The sequence below is a fragment of the Pithys albifrons genome, chromosome 17 (assembly GCF_047495875.1).
Source record: "Pithys albifrons albifrons isolate INPA30051 chromosome 17, PitAlb_v1, whole genome shotgun sequence".
Taxonomy (NCBI): domain Eukaryota; kingdom Metazoa; phylum Chordata; class Aves; order Passeriformes; family Thamnophilidae; genus Pithys; species Pithys albifrons.
In genome coordinates this window covers 4080337-4093511 of record NC_092474.1, presented here as the reverse complement: position 1 = coordinate 4093511, position 13175 = coordinate 4080337, and the positions used below count along the sequence as shown (strand labels likewise).

The following is a 13175-nucleotide window of genomic DNA, read 5'->3' as shown; positions in this document are numbered from 1 at the left end:
TGTGCAGCTCACTGTTACTTAAGACAACCTGAAAGCAACCCCTTCGTTGATTACAGCAGGCAATCAGGTGGTCTGGGACTGACCACTTGCCCTGAATTACAGATAACTTATCTTGGACATACCAAACCTGGCTCACAGTGATAATTATCCAAGGCAAAATAGAGTTGAAAGTATGTTGAGAAGGAAAAGTTTATGAACAATGGCCATTTTTGCATTCATGATATCTTTGTGATAATGGTTTTCTCACCCTAGAGGCATGTGATGGAGGCAGAACTATTCCCAAATGCCAAAACCAAAGACATTTTGCAAACTCAAGCTGAATACTGCAGAATCCAGTTGCAAAGGCTGCTCTTGGGTATCTAAAAGAATGGCAAAATCCCCAAACCTGCTTACCATGGGGCAAGAGTAGTTCCTTGAGCATCGAGGGTCCTCAGTGCTGCAGATGCAGAGGCTGGGGAAGGTGACCATTGGGGACACCTGCCTTACACTCCTCACTCTGCTTCTGCTGTCTCTGGTGGAAACTGAAGAAAAAGTGCTGAGCTTTTCATTGTGGAAATGTCTACTCTCCTCTAAAGGCATGTTTTTCTATAACAACCAGTAGATTCTGCTGTCATAATATAATAATATTGGAGTTTATCTCCCTCTGCACACCTGGCATGCCTTCATCCTATCCCACTTATTTTTCCAGTGTTATATAGAGAGGTTACTGCTATAAAAACATGCTCCCAATAGAGAGCAAAGCAAAACTATAATCACACCACAGTCTCTCTTCATCACTGGGCTTATTATTGTTTCAATTTTGCAGGTGCTGAATGTCTGACCATGGGGGATATATAAGAACTGAAAAACAACAGCACAACACTTGACTTCTACACACATGCTTAAGAGTCAGGTTGTTACTTCTGCAATCAGAACAAAAAATCAAGCATCAAGGAGCCACTTCTGGAAAAGAAGATTTCAGAGGTCTGCTATGTCTCTGTTTTGGGAGTGTGCTCTTGGGGTGGAGTGATTGAAGGTGAAGGGAGGTTCATTATCTCCTTGGAACATCATTGATGGCAAACATGTCCAACAACTGGCTCAGGATGAACTTTGTATTTACATTACAGCATTTCCCAGAGCAGGGAACCAGCCTTGTAAAGCCAGATCTAAACAAAGGGGAGGAAAAGAGGTGTTAGTTAGGGGCCCAGATAGGACTATAAGCAGCAACTTTGGGATTGAAGTGAGCAATGGAAAATAAAACATGGGGAAAGGCTTCCCAACAAACACCTAAGAGAAATGTCCCAGCTGTCTCATGTCAGCATGGACTAAATATTTAAAAACATACAGAGAAGAAAAAGTCATCTAAGGCTCTGGTCCTGTGCTTGTATTTCTCAAGTGATTTTCCTTACAGGCTTCTAAGACACTAAAATATGCCCCAAAATGTATTGCAAAAGATTCTGTGATTGTGCTTTAAGGATGGAACAGATACTGTGGATATTTCTTTTGTCTAAAAACTTACATACAATTGCACAGCTGTTGCCTTTGAAGGGAAGAGCTGATGGGAAGAAAGTCCACCTAAAAAAGGTTTTCTGGCTGCTGTTCACATGTGAAAGGATGTAAACCTTGGCAAGTTTATGAACAGCAGCTGGCTGGGAAATGCTTTTTCCATTCTGTCCTTTTCCCAAAGTGCACACACACAAAGAGGATCCCATTTATCAAGCACACCCACAACCAAACTGCATGACTTCATAAAGGACACGTTAGAATTATCTTCTGTCATCAGATCATTTCATTGTATTTGAAGTTAAGTACGTTAATGTATCTTGAATTAATTTTCTTGGTGTTAAAGTGCAAACTGGGCTAATAAAAGTGACACATTGACTTTTTCCAGAGAATGATGTTCAGCTTACGCAGAATGGCAGTATAAATGAAAATTAGCCTCAAGACAATGTTAATTACATTTTATCCATTAGTAGGAGGGTAATTGAACCTCTCATTTTCACTGCAAAGAAAACCCTTCTGGCTTCATAAAGGAAAACTATGTATTTAATGTGCAAATTAAACTCTAACAATGTAAAAAATTGCAATAGAAAGGAAAGCAAAATGCAGGTAATACATATCTGTAGTATATTGCAATGACCATCATGGACATAATATGTGTTATTGCCCTCCTGCTGAGCTGAGACTTCAAAATGCAGGACCCAAAACTCAACTAGTGAAGAAGCAGTCAAGGATTACTGATATCCACGTGAAATATCCTGACAGATTGTTCAAACTGAACCAAAGACCTGATTTAACCAAGTAAACACTATACATATTGCTGATAGTGCTATTAGAACTAATGGTACCAATTCTTATAAATATCAATTACAGAAAACAGTCTTTGCCAATTTTAAAATCTTCTCCCTCATTTCTATTGTATATGTGCCTGAAAAACTGGTATTTGCTTATTCTTAGATGAAAAATGCCCCCAGATGACTAAAGGCACATGGGTAAAGTCTGGCCAATCACTTGAAATCAGCAGGGAGCACATTCTTTTTCAGGAACTGTATCCACAAGTGCTCTGACATCTATTAGGAGTTACATTAATAATTCAAGTTTTGATAAACACAGGATACATTAATAGAAGTATGTTCTGTTTGCTGGACTGCTGGACAGACCTTGCTCTATACCTACATGCTCTGATATCCCATTGTCTTTGGACCCTCCTTGGCTATATAACAACATTCTAAGTTCTGAATATTAAGCTGTTATATAAAAGTCTTATTCCACTTATCAACAAGCTGTAACTTCTTTTCCACACTCATATTATCTGCCCTGCACTTCACTCCATTGAGATACTAGAGAAACTTGGATTTTCTTAAGGAAGTACTTTGAGGCTGCTCAGAGTCAGAAAGATGTCATAAGATTTGAGTAACACATTTCAAGGACAACTGGCAGGTAAAAATATTTGATGCTTGTGCTAACAGGTAATAGTTACTGCAGTTTATCAGCTCTATAATCACGTGGTCACTGCCTATCAGTGGATCACAGAACACACATTACAAGATTCTGAATTTTAGTGTCAGGTAAATACAGTGGACAATTCATAGAATCATAGAATCGATTGGGTTGGAAAAGACCTCCGAGATCATCGAGTCCAACCCTTGGTCCAACTCCAGTCCCTTTACCAGATCATGGCACTCAGTGCCACGGCCAATCTGCATTTAAAAATCTCCAGGGATGGTGAAACCACCACCTCTCTGGGCAGCCCATTCCAATGCCTGATTACTCTCTCTGTAAAGAATTCTTTTCTGATATCCAACTTAAATTTCCCCTGGCAGAGCTTAAGCCCGTGCCCCCTTGTCCTATTGCTGAGTGCCTGGGAGAAGAGACCAACACCCACCTGGCCAGAACTTCCCTTCAGGTAGTTCTAGACAGTGATGAGGTCACCTCTGAGCCTCCTCTTCATTTTCTTTTATTCACACCAGCGGCAATTGCAATCCTTAGCACATTTCAGACCAGAATCAGTGAGATGCTGAGTGAAAACATACAATAAACCAGAACGTTTGTTCAAGAATCTCATAATCATCTTGATGAATTGTCATCTCTCCTGTCACTAAAGTCAATAAATCAGATAAGTGCACCCAGACTTGGACTCATGAAATCTGCTTGTCCACAAACACAACAAAGAAATCCCACAAGTACCAAACTGTCATTTTCATCAGCCAAATAAAGTGTAGGTGGAACAAGATTTAGCTACAGATAATATTATGGATTATCTGCCCACTGGGCTCAATAGAATCCAGATCAGACCCTTGAACTTCCTGACCCCAGGAGCAGCATCTGGGCAGAGTTACAGTGAATTCAGAATTCCGGCTTCTGCAAAAGCAAAAAATACATTCTCCTATTCAAAAATAATAATTTTAAAGTCAACCTTTATCATAATATTACCATGAGCATTGAAAAGGATTATCTTATTACAAAAATGAAATTACTTAAATTTACTCTCATTATTGTTTCCCAGGGAAAAAGAGGCTTTTTTTCATTTCATTGTGGATGAAGCTGCTATTTGCATTTAAATGAAGACATCTGAAGAAGAGGAGCTAGAAAGTTAGGGTGGTTTTTTTTTTTCTTTTGAGAATGAGATTTCCATTTAGTATTCTCCTATAATGCAAACCTAACTCCACTTTCTGCTTCATTAAACAGTCTGTCACAAGCTGCTTTCCAAAAAATTGCCACAGAGAGTGAGATCCTCAGATTATTCCCAGTTGAGGCTTTGTAATGATGGTAACAACACAATGTTGATATCCCCTAAATACCTGACATCAGCAAATAAATGAGATATTGCTGTATAGCATGAAGGGTTTTTTTACTTACTTATCACAATTGACACATTTAAACAATCTTCTTAATATTTCAATAGAAACAGGCTTGGATGGATGAAACTTTTATAGCTCAGAGGCTATTCCAACAGGAACACTCTGGAAAGCATATAGAACATAAATATTCATTCCAATGTTACAGACATCATGGAAAACATGCAGAATGCCCAACACTGCACCACTGACATCTGTAAGAAATTTGCCATTTACTTAATGATGATGCCATGAAATGGCACTGCTTCCCCTCCTGCAAAACGTTCCATGCCAAGTGACATTTGGATTCTACGTTGGCATCATATATGGGGCAAAATCAGAGCCCTTGCAGTCATGGCTCCTTTCACAGGCTATAGAAAAAAATTATGCCATGGGCAAACAGGTACTGAAAAACCCAAGGACTTGGCAATATTGGCTGAAATTTTCATCACTGGGTACAGCTGAGAGCAGAGGGAAGTTTTAGCAGAGTTAAGTTTTATCAAGAAAAGACAAGAAGAGCAGCAGTAAAAATTGAGGTTAAAAGAAGTTTATCACCGAGCAGAAGGGAAGAAAGCAAAGCAAAGGTTGGTTTTATGAGTCAGCCTGAATGGGCAAGGATGAGTTCAACAGAAGTACTAAAATATTAGCTGAAACTGGGATGGGAAACATCTTTCTTCTTCTCCTCACACTAAAATGAGAGGCAGGACTAGTGACATATTTTTGTATGGATGTTCTGAAGGTCCTCTGACTTCATGAGTTTAAATGATGCACTTTAAATAGACTGGTGATAAGAAATTATCAATTTTGCAAAATAAGATTAGAGTATCTCATAGAGTGAGATACAAATTAATGCAAGACAACTCCTCCTAACCCAATCTGTCCTAGGGAAGACCTCTGCTGACCCTGTTATGCCCTTAACAGAAGAGAGGAATGGCCACCTAACAAAGTAAGAAAGACGGTTTGAGATCAGCACTGGGACTGGCAGCAGTTGTTGATTGAAGTGTTCATCAAACTGAACACATCTAACAAGATCTCAAGCTTTGCTGTAGATGGGGTGGCATCAAATCTCACCAGTGAGAGTCAGTGGCTTTAAAATGTCTTTTCCTCAACCACCTGGCTCCAGCTGATGGGCCTCACTCACCTCTCAGGCTGTTTCTCATTAGCTGAACAGTATTTAATACACAGATCCCCATGTCAACAAAGATAAAAGGTTGATGCACAAATTAATATATGGAACTTCTGCTTATTGTGAGAGATTTTAGGGAGATTATCTGTGCTCTTTGTTTTGAAAAACACGATGCTCCTTTCAGTTGGAATTACAAATGTTTCTAAAGCCATTGCATCAGCTCCCTGCCAAACACACGGTGAGTAACAGAAAAAGTTTTATTTTATTATGGTAGACATCTCATTTAAATGATTGTCAAGAGTAATAGTTTTAAAATAAGCTGTAAATGGTCTCAAGAAAATTCCTTTTAATGCAGCAACACAGGAATGCTTTGATTAGTTAAACCAAGAGAAAACAAAGACCTGCAGGACGCTGCAGAAAAGAAAGGAGAATGTAAGGATGAAATTCTTCTATGGATTGTATTCATGCACAGCCTATCAAAGACAATGGAAATTCAGTGTGCATATTCAAGGACAGCATTTGGTCTAAAGGGATAAATTTTCAAAGGATGCTGGTTTTTTTCCTTGCACCCAACATTTGCATAGGCTCATTAGTATTTGTGAAATGGGTACCTGTGCCCTTAAACAGGCATTGCAGAGTGTAATTACCTATTCTGCCTGCATAAACAGAGGATTTTGTTGGTGCAGTCTTTCACTGTGGTCCATTTAGGAACACAGAGACAGAATAGTGTATTTATTGATATACTTTAGGAATGGATTTCACATGCTCTGACTCCTCCAATCTATTCTCCAGCTCTGCTTGAGAGAAACATTCCACGCATTCATTTCTGCTTTATAAAATAAAGATGCAGAGAGGTCTATACTTAAACAATAAGGATGTTTTCAGGTCACAGTTCATGCCCTCTGGAGTCTTCAGTATGTGCATTCACTTCTGTGTACACCAAACAGCCCTGACTGGCTGGACTGAACTCTACATTGCTTTGCTAATCCAATTCTTGCAGGCAAACTGTATCTGTAACCCTTTAATGACATCCCACAGGTATTGTTATAGAAACTTCATCTACAAAATGTCCATCCCAGATGATCTGCTGCCAGTGCTGACTGCAAGTACCTGAGAACATCTTCAAGGCTGATTATGAAAGTAACACAGGCAGTAGGATTTTGTTTCGTAACTGAAAACACGTATGACAACCCAAACTTTTAGGAAAATGAGAAGAAACACTTTACTAATCAATGACAACATCCACATGTTGAGATCCTCAGCAGGCAAGAGCAGTAAAAGTCAGTCCTGCATGAGGCTGCATTAAACACTGCACTGGTGAAGGGGGTACCTGCATTTAACTGACAGTGCATCAGCAACAGTTCTGCCTCTGGTGAGCAGTTACAGCCAGAGCTACCAAGATATCACATATATAGAGATATACCAGTTTTTTCATTCCCTTTTCTTTAGCACTCTAAATACACCTGGATGGAACTAAGAGGTGACAAATGTCTGCCTTTCCTTGGCCCTCCTCTTCCCCTCCCCACATTGCCTTTCTCTTTGAGCTGTGACTCAGAAGCAAACCTTTCTCGAGCCAAGGTTGGATTACAGGTTTTGTGCTTTGCAGACATATTCAGAAAAATATGAAATACTATTGTTTCTCCTGGTTGTGTCCTAGAAATAGTAATAAAAATGCAACAACTGACACTTTCAAAGCTCAATTCATGTTTTCCTATGGAATGCCACTGGCAAAAAACAATATAAATGACACTCCCACAAGAAATAAAATAGCCAACTTCAATCTTTTCAAGTAATTTGGAAGATCACCTGATGATCTTTCCATACATTTCTACATTAATATCCAGAGCAGAAGTCAGACACAATTTTCTTCACATGAACACTTTTGAAATGGGAATGACTCTGCCTTGAGTGCAAGCAGGACCAAAAGCAAGCTGATGGTCTGCCCAAAGATAGGTTCAAGTGGAAGAACAAATCAATAGCCCTGTGACTCAGAGCTTTTGTACTGATACCTTTATTAATAAACTCATTTTCATTTCTTTCCAGTGAATTCTGAAAATCAATCCTTTTGTCTAATGCCTTGGGAACAGCTTACAGGAGGGCAGCTGCAAGTAATTTCTGCAGCCATAAAGAATTATAGTCACATAGTAGTACAGCTTCTGTGTTTCTCTTCTTACTTAAATAATTACTTTTGCTCATTGGTGGGGATTTTTCCAACAATATGAACCATTTATGCAAGCAAGGTGTGAAAAGTTCACTTTGGCTTTCTCTCCTGAGTTTTGACCAAAAGGCAAAGAGAGTATTTGGAAAGAGAATCAGACAGACATAAAAAGAAGCAACCAAACAAAAGCTGCTCTTTGGCCACAGAGAGATCTGTCTTTCTTTAAATAAAACCAATCAGGGTCCATTAACAGAGTGTTCTTTCACAGCCTTCAAAGGCACAGTGACAGGTAAAGTGCTCACTTCAGATGCAGCTGGACTAACACTTGATTTCCACAGCAGTGTTCCTTAGGGTGACATTTGAAGTTATTTGTCAGATGCCTGAAGTGAAACATGAAACAACAGTCCCAAACAAAGCTGCTGGTCTAACATCTCCCATGGGTTTGGGTGGCATCAGCCTGTATTTAAACAGCATCTAAGATGTACCCCAAAAACCACAGATGGCAAACAAAATGGGGACAGATTTCTCAAGTGCTTCTTTATCTTAATAGGACCCCTGGGTGGGGATTTGGAGGAGTTGGAGGGGAGGGTGGTGACCAATGCCTGGCTGCTGCTCTACTGCATAGTTAGTAACTAAAATTCACATTAGATTCTAAGTTCCTCTAAGCACTTACCACAAGTATTCTTCAATGTTTCTTAGCATTAAGACTTTCAAAAACAGAAATTAAGTTAAATGCTTTCTTCAAGCTGTTTGGCCACGAAGCAACTCTTGATTAATCCATTTAAGATATAGTAAAAAAAAAAGGAGAGAAGATAAGAGCCCAGTGGCAGATATTTCTAAATGCCAGTTTGCTAACAGAACACACTTCAGCTGCTGTTGCATTCCCACCCTTCCTTTTCCTTGCTCCTACTCTACGTCCTTTCTGTGCATTAATTATTGTTACTAAAGGAATTTTGCAAAAACACATTTTCTAGTGCAGGCAGTGACTTTTGAAAGGGCATGACTGGGCACCCTTTCTTCTATCTGGAATACTGGGATAAAAGTGCCCAAGGAATGTTCACAGGTGCACTGTGAAGCACAAGGAGCTTTTTCCAAGCACCTACAGACAGAAATAAATAGCCCTTGTATCTACAGACATCTCACCACAATGTTCTACTAGTTTACTAACAGTTTGGATGGGTTTTAAGTATTTTTTAACATGATTCATGTTTACTAACTGCTTTCAGGCATCAGCAGCAAGAATTCTTGCAATTAAGATCTGCTAAAAGAAGTCCTTACTGGATGGAGAACCAATGCAAAGGCAGACAAAGCCTCACTACTGGGCTGAGGAATGCCCAGAGGGAATGAGAGTCAGTGATGAAATCAGGTCAGCTCTCAAGGTCTCCAGAAGAGCACTGGCTTCTGTTTTATTCAGACTCTGCTTGTCACAGGGCAGGGAAAGGTGAAAGAGCTCCAGAGAGAAACCTCAGTGCCCATGACAAATGCAAGAAAAATCACTTCATTTCTTCCCTTACTCTACAATTTTCCGTTTCTCCACATATTTGGCTCTTTCTTGATGTCGCTGGGCAATTTTACCAAGAAAAAACAGAAAAGCATATCCCTGTTACCTCAATCTTTGAAGTCTTCTGGTCTATGAGAAACCATGTACAAGGCAGTGAAATCTGCCTTTTCAATCTCCTATGAGATCTCTGATGATGCTTCCTCCTAGATTGTTAATCTGGATTATTGGGATGCATGGAAATGAATGGAAATTCTTTTTGTAGGCATTTCCCAATCTTTTCCAGTTATTAGCCCAGTTCTTTATGACTTACAGTCCCAAACATTAACAAAACTTCAGTTTCTGTAAAATTCAGACTCATTCTCAGCTGCTGGGATGCCAGAAATGAACATTTTGAACTGTAGAAATGCTGCTTTCCTCTGCCTCTGGTAACTGGGCTGAGTTTCTCCTGGAAGAAGAATCACTTCTTCCACCTGGAAACCCTTTCTCTTTTCATATCATACTGCACTTTTAATAGAAATGTGTCACAAACCCAGGCTAACTTGGCAGATCCTTTTCCTAAACTGAAAAAGGGGAAATTCTTGCCTTATGAATAATCATGCCCAGCTTTGCTCTCAGACAGCACAGGGCAGCCATCAGGGCCATCAAAATGATCTGAGCACCTTCCTTCCTTGTCTTTCCAAGGTCCCATAATTACAGTGCCCTAAATTGCTTCTTCAAACCCCCTTGCAAAACTGAGCAGGCAGACAATCTCCAGGACTCAAGCCTGCTCATATATAATTCTTAGCATTGTATTGTAGCCCAGCACATCCAAGTGAAACCAGAGCCACGCTGGTATGGCCACTGTGCATGAATAATATATTTAAAGCAGCCTTTGCCTCAGAAAGCATATTATTTAATAAGGCTGTGGAGACACATGGAGAGGAAAACAGAAGCAAGGAAAGGAATCATCTTCAAACCCCACCTAAATAGCAACAATATACTTTCTCATTCTTTATGTACATCTTTCCAGTTTAATATGGGGAAGGTACATTAGAAATGAAGATAACTGGAACTGCACTTTTTCATCCTCCTTAAGAACTTCCACTCATGTCATAGAATCCAAGGGGGGCTGGGACAGAGAGAAAGCTGAGGATTGCTTCACAAAGCTAAGTTTAAAAAATTTAAGACTTTTTACAATAAGAAATTAATAAAACATTTAACGGACCACCAAAAACATCCATAAACTATAAAATTTGACACTGGCTTTTAGTGCATCTGCTCAAACAAGGACAAAGAGTAGGAGAGATCTGATTCTCTTGGATGCCAGCTGCAATACAGATCTGTTCTTTTCTGGTCCTGTTGATGACAAAATTAGATGTATACTTTTACATATTTTTACATATGTTCAGCCTCTTTCCTCTGTTTTAAATGTTGAAATGCTTTGTTTTTCCCCTCATGTCTAAACTTTGTACTTTTTTTAGTGGTTCCTGTTATCACCTTATCAGCAGAGAACTACAAACATAGATTGTACCCAGTTATGACAAGGAAACTTAACTCCACTTTCTGACAGCTTTATCAGATCAAAGAGAAAAAACATGTGTGAAAACAACACACCTCTATTCCACTAAAATGGGGAGAATTATTTTTACATTCAAAGGTAATTTGCCTCACAAATATTACACACAGAATTGGGAGTTTTTAGCAGGTATTGCAATGAAAAGTCTTATTGCTACAGTGAATTGCTGTTCCTCATGAAACTGCACTACTTCTCTCTATATGTTAACAATCAGTGGGTTTTACTGTTGGTTATTTCCAAATTGTGAGGACTCATTTTCATGCAAGGTGAAGAGTGGTTTAATATCGACTCTCACTCTGTTTGGAGCTGATCAGTTTAGGAAATTGAAGTTTAGCATTGCAGAAAGAAGTCACTTTGAACTATAACAACTGTATCTCCAGGGTAGTAATTTTGCAGAATCCCACTCCAGGGTAGTGATTCTGTTATTTTATGGCAGAGTTACTAGTGAGTGGTATGAAAAAAAAAAAACCAACAGATTTTTTTTCCACATTTACATTTCTTATATGCCTATAATTTAGTCTCCTTAAATGTCAAGCTTTTTAAAATTAACACTTTTCACATTTTGATGTTGTTGAGGGGTTTTGTTTATTCTCCTCACAATTAGAAATTACATCAGTGATTATAAAACAACATTAAGTACTCCAAAATCTAAGCTATACAGATTTCCTATTGTACTTTCCCCTCATCCCTTCTTTGAAGGACACAATAAAAATGAAACAAATGTCCTCTTACAAAATTTTTTTCCTCTGCATTCAGTAAACATTAAATTCTGAGTTCCTAACTCTGGGTGATTTGGGTCCATGTCATCTACCTTTAGGCAAGTCTCTCCTTATTCCAAGGTGAACAGGACCACCCTTCTGGAGGCCCTGTGATCGTGTTGCTCCTCCTGACAACACTTAGTACCACCTAAAAATATACCTCTACACAGGCCACAGACTAAATTTCTCCCCAGGCACAGTGTAAGGTGCCTGATACCAGAAAGAGCCTCGGGAGGTACAATGTATGACTCAGACATCCATCTGAATCACAGTTGTCTGCTCTGCTTTATCCCTTCCTGCCTGAACAGAATTATTCCCCCTGCAAGCCCTCCTCTGCTGTTTGTTATCCTCCACAGAAAGTCATCTGACAGCCAGGCTGAAAGCAGAAAGGAAGTCCAAGACCAAAGATCTCCTTATGCATTTGCTTGCAGGTTCTGAAACATCCTGCACATAAATCCGGTTTGTCCAATTCATTTACCACGGCCCTAAGACTACACAAAGCCACCAAGGCAACCCCTCCACTGCCTGTGTGCCCCAGGCCTCCTTTGCAAAGCCATTCCCACCCTATTCCACCCTCCATGCCCTGTCCATGTCCATGCACAACAAAGACTTAAGCTCCCTCCAGATCTTTCAGGCTGCTGCCACTCTTTGCTCCTGCAGCTCTCACTGCCAGAGCCATCCTGCCTCAAGTGGCTTCTGCCTCCACTTTTATAACCCCTTCTTAGATCATGTCAATGTTGCTTTTGCATGGGCAGGGGATGAAGGGAACTGGGGAACCAAGCTGGGTCTGGAATGACTCAATAAAAAAAGCAATGGTGATATTCAGCCCAGCTCTGCAGCAGCTCCACAGGCCTTTGTACTGACCCAGCTGGGAGTGGAGTAGGTGGGCTTGACTTAGCAATGGTGCTGACCAACACTGCTCTCAACTGATCAGTAACCTGTCTTCATTTGCTGCCTGCCTCCTGTGGACCCAGCAGCTCTCAGGCTCAGTGGACCATCAGTGCCTCAGAAGGTGAGTCAAAGTTGCACAGAAAGCCAGAGGTCAGTTCTTCTGAATCCTGGGTTTAAACCACTGTCCCTCTTCCTCTTTCTGGCATTCTGCCTTTGAGGACATTTCACATAGAGAAAAGAATTCTTAATACCACTGGCTGGCAATTAAAAGAAAGATGGGAAAGTCAGAGAATAATTCTCTTAATTGACTACTCTACTTACTACTTGTAATCTAGAGGAAATCTAATTAATTCTACAGGAAGAATGACTATTCTGCAGTGAAGTGTAATTCCTGATCTCTAGAGTTTCAGCTTACCAGTTGTCAAATTATCCAATTACACACTTGTTAAAATCCATTTTGGGGAGATTTTCATGGCTTGTAAATAAATAATTTCAGAAGCTTAAATCCTTAGAAGGAAGGGGAAAAAAAGAAAAAAATGAAGCCCCCTGACCCCCAAATGGTACCTCAAAATCATAAAACACATCTAAAAATAATTTCAAGAAGCTGAAAAGAGTGATACCCTCCTGCTCTGCTCCAGCAACACCACAGTGGTGATGATCCACTTCAGCAGGGAGAAATACTCTGCCTCTCTCTCAGCAATGTTTTATTCAAATCACTAATCTGAAGGGAACCAATTAAGGCAGCATCCCCTTCATTATGCCAAGAGGGAAGAATCTTTTCATAACCACATCAATTAAGAGGTGGGAAGCCAACAGAGACCACAGCTGAAGCCAAGGATATTGAGGCACTGGAGCAAGGCCAGTACAGGG

General features: G+C 39.9%; 1 protein-coding gene across 1 annotated transcript in view; it reads right to left on the bottom strand.

The window, feature by feature from the left end:
• Nucleotides 1-13175, bottom strand: part of TMEM132D (transmembrane protein 132D) — a 233626-nt gene that overhangs the window by 65297 nt on the left and 155154 nt on the right. The gene's annotated exons all lie outside the window — the stretch shown is intronic.